Here is a 6,657-nt window from a genome sequence, read left to right as displayed (position 1 = left end):
AGAAGGCGTCAGGGAGAAAGGTAGCCTACAATCCCGGCACGTGAACTTTCTTCAGGCAGGGAAGCGCCCTCACGTGGTGACCCCCGCCCTGGGAGCGAGAAGTGGTGCGGCGTGGGCAGTGCTTAACCCAATTGTCCCCCCCCCTCCAGCCGAACTTCTTAAAAGGACCACGATAAGGGCCGTTCCGATGGGCAGAAAAGCAAGACTACTCAAGGGACCCCAAAACAGGTAAGACATCCCCATTATCCCGGGAGGGCTGGAGACACATGCGCCTGCGCACTCGTGAGAAGGCAGAATGGGGGGGGGGGTCAGGCGCGCGCCTGAACAGAAAAGTTGGGTCGCGCGCTACGGAGAAAGAGCCGATTGGCTAGGCATAGTGGCGCATGCGCCAGAACTCGCCCTTGGGAGATTGTGCGGCTGAGTGAGTGAACGCGTGCAGCTCGCCGGCCCTCGTAGCCCTTATCCTGTATACAAGCTCTGATTGGTTTAAGTCTGGCGTGGCCGGCATCGGATGGGCGGGGCTTTGCGGTCGGGTCCTCACCTTTCTATTGGCTGCGGTCTTGGCAGAGGCGCGAAGAGGTGGCGGGGTTGGCTCGAGAATATTTTTCTCCTCCCCCTGTCGTTTCGCTTCCCTTCGGAAGCCGCAGTCTGGATTGGATAGCGAAGCAGGGAAGGCGGGTCCTCCGGGCTGAGAGGAGGACGATCGTTGGTTCGTCGGCTGGCCGCTCGGGAGGTGCGGACGGAGCTGCTTGAGGGGAGCAACGCTGTGGCGCGCGCGGGGGCTGGGCGGTCAACCCCCTTCCCCCGGCCGACGGAGAAGCCTCGGCTTCTCCCCCCGCAGAAAAGTAAGTGAGGGGAGCGTGGGAGGGACGGACGGACGACAGCCCCGCTGTCCCCCTGAAGCCCCGGGGAGGACCTCGCCTCCCCCTCCCGCAGTCCCTTCGGGGCAGGGCTTGCGCGACCCTCCTTTACCTGAGTTTCCGTATGCAGGAAGGCTTGGGGGCTACCCCTCGGGCCCCTCCGCCTCCGCTCCTACCTGGCGTGCGGCAGCAAAGCCTCCTGCTTTTCCTCTTCCGTCCCCGAGAGTGAGGTGTGTTTCCCGACCTTGCTAAACCGAGACTGCTGCAGCCGCTTGTTTTGCACCGCCAACTGGGGACCAGCAGCAGGGTTGCATGGGGGGGGAGGGGAGAGGTGCTGGCGGGGCCCCTGCTGCCCTGTTGGCCCTGCATGTTGAATGAAAGGACCAAGCCCTGCTTCAGTGGTCCGCATCCCTTCCTTGTTAAGGCTCTTGGGATGGTGAAGTGGCAGCCCACCTGTGCAGGTGGTCTTGACTATTTTGGAGGGAATGCGGGCTGGGACATGCGGTCCCTCTCTGTGGGTTCCCTTTTCAGGAGATATTGGTTTACTTTGTGTTATTTTTCCTGCTGAGCAGCTGGTTGCCTTCCCTGGCAGAAATGGAAGTGATGCATTCGTCGGGATGGAGGATAGGCTTCCTTCTTCCTAGTGAGCACAGGATGTTCTATGGCCCCATCTCTCTTGGTCATTCTAGACTGAATAATGGAATGCTGGGGATTGGCTTATATGGTGTTAACTGTAGTGCATAAAATTTATTAATCCACATAATAACCCTTTGGTGGGTTTCCTGAGAGATGAGTATGATTCAGAGGTCTGGTGTGGTTTTGTGCTCTTTATTGTAGGTCCTAGGTCCAATCCCTCTGACACCTTAAGTTAAAAGGATCAGGTAGTAGGTGATGAAAAAATCTCTGAGATCCTGTTAAAATGCTGCTGGTCAGAGTAGGCAAAGTTGAGTTTGATAGACCAATGATTTGGCTCAGGATAAGGGAGCTTCATATTTTTCTAATATAATATACAATTGTTACCTACAGATGAACCTAGGGGATCATGTCTGAAACTGAATCTATGATTCCGTGTCTGAAACCGGAGGCCTTCTGGGATTTTTCCATTCACTGTCTTAAGCCTTCAGTGCACTTTTTGAGAATCCTGGGACACGCAGTGTGTGGGTTCAGAGTCCAGCCAGAGTCTAGTCACATGGGTTTTCATGTTCTTTAGACTGAAAGTGTGAATGAGAAATAATTAAGTCTATTTTTCTCCAGAGCATACATATGGGTTAAATTGGTGGACATGACTTTTATTATTAGCATAGCCTGGATGCCTTAACCTCATGAGAAAATTATGTTTCTCACTGTGGAAGAACTTATTGCCTGGATACCTACTGCCTGGGAGACTGTAGCCTCGGTAAAATGCTGCATTTATCTTGATTTTTATGCTGCTGCTGGGAGTAATTCATCATCAGGGTGTAGATCTCAAGTCCATAGAGGGGCTTGGCAAAGCGTTGAGCCTGAGCCAAGCTCCTGGATTGCTATCTGGGTGAATCAGCACTAGCTGACAGTGGACAGCACTGACTACCCCTTCCTGCTTTGCCTTTGGGGAACACATTGCTTTGAAGAAGAGCTGTTTTTTTTCCTTCCCTGCAATTCACTACCCAAAGGAGTCCCAGAGCAGCTTAAGAACACCATTCCCTTCCTCTCTTTACAACAAGACCCCCTTTGAGATGGGGACGGACTGAGAGAGCTCTCTGTGAACAGTTCTAAGAGAACTGTGACTAGCCCAAGGTCACACAGCTGTCTGCATGTAGAGGAGTGGGAAATCAAACCTGGTTCTCCAGATTAGCATCTGCCACTCTTAACCGCTACACCATGCTTCCTTAATCAGTCATTGTGTGATGTTTCTCATGGAGGGCTGCAATTCTCACATGGAGGACAATACAAGTAATAGTGTGTTAAAGCTATCCTGTTTTACTTTCTTTCCCCTTACAATCACCTCTGCACCTGCTTCTCATATCCCTTACCTGCACATTCGTGCTGACATTTCAAAGCACATGTGGGGCACTATAGGGAACAGAAAAGTAGCCAATGTGGTAAGGGTTGAATTGGCATTTAACCCGCCATTGTTCCTGTACTCAAAATGGTAGTATGAATAACACATTATTATCACTTATGACTTTGTAACTTGTATTTGCACATAAATACTTCCCCCTTTGTTTTCTGGAACCCCACAACTAAGAAGACTTGAACTGTGTACTTTTTAATGACTGATCATACTAGCTAGGTAGTTTTGTGAATCAAGTCTTGGGGTGAAAAGCTGCTGCTCAGTTGCTGAATTGGTATGACATGTAAGCTTTCTTTGCACAGGAGACTACAGAACTTGCAGTCCAGTCTCTGTGAAGGCAGTCTGGACAGGCTTAAGATCATGCATGAAAACAAGTTTAGGATCAGGAAGCCTCCAGGCAATCAGAAAATTAGGGGAGAGGAAACCTAGAGGTAAGAACAAATTGTTCAGAGTGGGCAGTGAGCTGAGAAAAGGAAACTTGAAGGAGCAGTAGATTAGAACATGAAAAGAGCAGTCAGCAAGGAACTAAAGAAAGGAAGGCCTAATTGGCTGGCATCTCTGAACCTGTAGTTCAGTGCTCAGGATCAAGAGAGGCTATGTGGGAGAGGGAAAACAGTCGGCAGACTGGACTTCCCAAGGAAATAGGACAAAGTGGACAGTGGCTTAAAAAGCAGGAATCGGGACACAGCATGGAACTGCATGAGCCAGGGATAAACGCCAAAGCCTGGCATAGGGTCTAAAGAGGCTGCGTGCTACAAGCTCAGAGGTAATGGATTTGGTGTGGAGGCTTGGTAACAACTGGCCAGGTTTCAGTGTTCAGGTCCTTCTCCATATGTTGAGTTTTATTTATCTTGTTCTTTTTGCTTCATTTCTAGCACTAGCTGAGCTTGTAAGCCACCACCTTCTTTCTTCTCAGCACCACTCAGTGCATGAGATGCTGCTTCTGTCCTCACTTAGCCTTTCTAGTCTGGTCTGATATGAACAGAAAGTGTGTGAGCTGAGTGCTGAGCACTAACTTGTCCTTTAAGCACCAGCAAGTGGTGGGAGGCGAAGAGCTGAGAGTGGAATAACTGCAATGGTGGTGACTGCAGAAATGGGGAAATGAAGAGACAGAAGGAAACAGCAATGGTGATCTCTCCCAAGCTCAGGAGAACTGGATTTTGCCTTGGTGCTTCAGTTCAAAGATTGCCTCCTATGCGCAGTTTTGCCATGGGTCATTCCTTCCTTTCTCTCACTGAGCTGGACCCAGGGATGGGATTTGGAGATAATCTTTGTGTTGTGTTTTGGACATGCCATCCTCCAAATGATGTTGATAAGACCCAGCCATCCTAAATAGGTTCATAGGAGGCATAAATTTTGACTCCTAGTTATCCAAAACCCTGGAAGCACTTATATATCTGTGTCTCTTTGTCTGTAGGCATTTGGTTAATTTATATGCTGTTGGTTTGAGAGTTTGACCTTGCAGTCTTATGCATTTAACCCTCAAACGTGCCAACTGTAATTTGCCTTAAATTGCTCATTACAGTGTTCCTGCGTCAAAAGCACGTCTGCATAATAAATACTATGGAATCCCTGTGCGGATTTTCTTGCACATCAAGCATTCACATGGGTTTTCTGTTGCCCTTATCCAGAGTGTGCGCATCTAGAAGTCACAAACACATGCAGCAAATGTCCCACAGTTGTCACCAATGGTAATCTAAACATTAGTTGAATGTAATTTCCTGCCCATGAGTCTTCTGTGTGGGTTTTAAAAAATTCCTATGCTACCTTTTACCCAATTCACCTTCCTCAGTGCATTAATTTTTGCAGTGTTTGAAATGGGTGTAGTCAGTGTGTTCATTTTTTTTCTTTGTGGATTTGCATCCATGCTAGCAGTTAGTTCTGCCTGGTGGTTCACCATAAGTAGGGAGCCAGAGTTTACTGTAGCCTAAAGCAGCTACCGTGCATCGTGAGGCATGCATGTGTTGTCTCTAAGATTGGACTTTGATTAAACATGGAATGGTGGCTAAATCTCAGTGTATTACCCTAGCCTTCCTGAAACACTTCCATCATTTTCCAGAACAGTGAGTTGAGTCAACAACTGGAAGAATAACTTGAGTCTCACAGCTTGCACGTATCCAGATTTCCTTGGAAGTGTGTAGGATCACTATTTCTTTGTTTTAATTGAAACTGTTTGGTATGATTCCTTTTATTTTAGTCTGCAATGTTCTATACTTGTCATCTTGTCTCTCTTTGCTGTTTTCTTAAATAATTGCACTCTTCCTGCAGTGTGTTTCTGAACATGCACAGAGCACTAAACATTTTGATTAATCTGCCATTAGAAGTTGTTCTTTCATCCAAATGCCAACTATCTCTTAGTAAGAAATCCACTGACAGCTTGAAAATTCTGCACACTTAACTGTCCTCTCTCTCTCTCTCTCTCTCTCTCATTGTTGATAATGCCTGTACTTTAGCTATAAAGTAATATGCTACAAAAAGGTGAGTGGAAATAAAACATTCTGCAGTCTGTTCCATCTTCACAAATTAAAAACCTCTGCAGTTTGATATATCTCTGTATGAAGCTTACTTTATTCTGAGTTAGACCACTGATAGTTCTTCCCCAAGGTTTGATAGTTCTTCAGCAATTGCACCTGGGACCTTCTGCATGCAAAACACACCACTGAACTGTTTCCTTGTTTTATTAACAATATATCTGCACACTGGCAATTTTACTTTTACCCTTTACAAGGTGGTGAGTCCGCTTGGTGTAGTAATTAAGAGCAGCGGCCTTTAATCTGGAGAACCAGATTTGATTCTCCACTCATCCACTTGAAGTCAGCTGAGTGACCTTGGGCCAGTCAGTTCCCTAAGAGCTCTCTCAGCCTTACCTACCTCACAGGGTGTCAGTCATGGGGAAAGGAAGGCAATTGTAAGCTGCCTCGATACTCCTTCAGGTAAAATGGGGTATGAAAAAAGCTCTTATTCTCTTTGTAGTATTTGGTAATTGAGAATTGGCTGTAGATCATTTTCTTTAATAATGAAAATGATTTGCAGCCAATTTTCAATTACCAAATACTATAAAAAGAATAAGAGCTTTTTCCCCTTTACATTATTATTTATTAAAGTTTTGGACTATTTGAGGCATTTGCAAGAATGAAGCTGTGTATCCAGAATTAGTTGCTCTCTCCATATCTTCCAAATCTGCTTTATATTTGACTTCAGAAAATTCCCCTCCACGCCTAGCCATTGTCAACAGTTCTTTTTTTGAAGAACAGTAATGGGTTCTTGCTGAAAGCTCTGTCACAGTCCTTGTTAACTTTTTGCTATTGTCCTTGAAAACCAAGACACCTCACTGCAAGAGAGCCAGTGGAACAAGGAAAGGAGTACTGGAGTTCTTCCAGAGGTGATCTTGATGATAATTATGCACTTCTAAGATTTAGTGCATGTCTAGCCTGCATTCTCTGGCTCTTGGCTGGCAGATTTGTGTTATTGTTGCATCCACTGTAAAACAGCTGCCAAATAAAAGCTGAGACTGAATTTATGTGGCAGTAGTATATTCTGTGTCAAGTTGTCTGTCGGCAGTGCTGCTTGATGATGGAGTTTGCCATTTCCATAGACTATTGCTGCTTATTTCTGGAAGTGGTGTATTCTACTGTAGTGATCCCCAATCTGTGGGCTGCGGACCACATGTGGTCCTTCGACTAATTGGAGGTGGGGCCCGAAGGACGCCTTCCCCCCCCCCCCAGCCCTTTACAACACACTTCATTG

The 6,657-nt window shown here is 46.7% G+C and overlaps 1 protein-coding gene across 11 annotated transcripts in view; it reads left to right on the top strand.

Moving 5' to 3' along the window:
- Window positions 1-600: 600 nt before the first annotated feature.
- DTNB (dystrobrevin beta) overlaps window positions 601-6,657 on the top strand; it is a 167,743-nt gene continuing 161,686 nt past the window's right edge. For 2 of the 11 annotated variants that reach the window (XM_077330698.1, XM_077330707.1), the window contains exon 1: window positions 603-845. The gene's annotated coding sequence lies outside the window, so the exon portion shown is untranslated. Of the gene's footprint in view, window positions 846-6,657 lie in introns of all 11 variants that reach the window. The other 9 variants (XM_077330649.1, XM_077330631.1, XM_077330656.1 and 6 more) reach the window with 7 other exon arrangements.

The sequence above is a fragment of the Paroedura picta genome, chromosome 1 (genome assembly GCF_049243985.1).
Source record: "Paroedura picta isolate Pp20150507F chromosome 1, Ppicta_v3.0, whole genome shotgun sequence".
Lineage (NCBI taxonomy): Eukaryota > Metazoa > Chordata > Lepidosauria > Squamata > Gekkonidae > Paroedura > Paroedura picta.
Note: the sequence above shows the minus strand (reverse complement) of the source record. Positions and strands in the feature narration are given on the sequence as shown.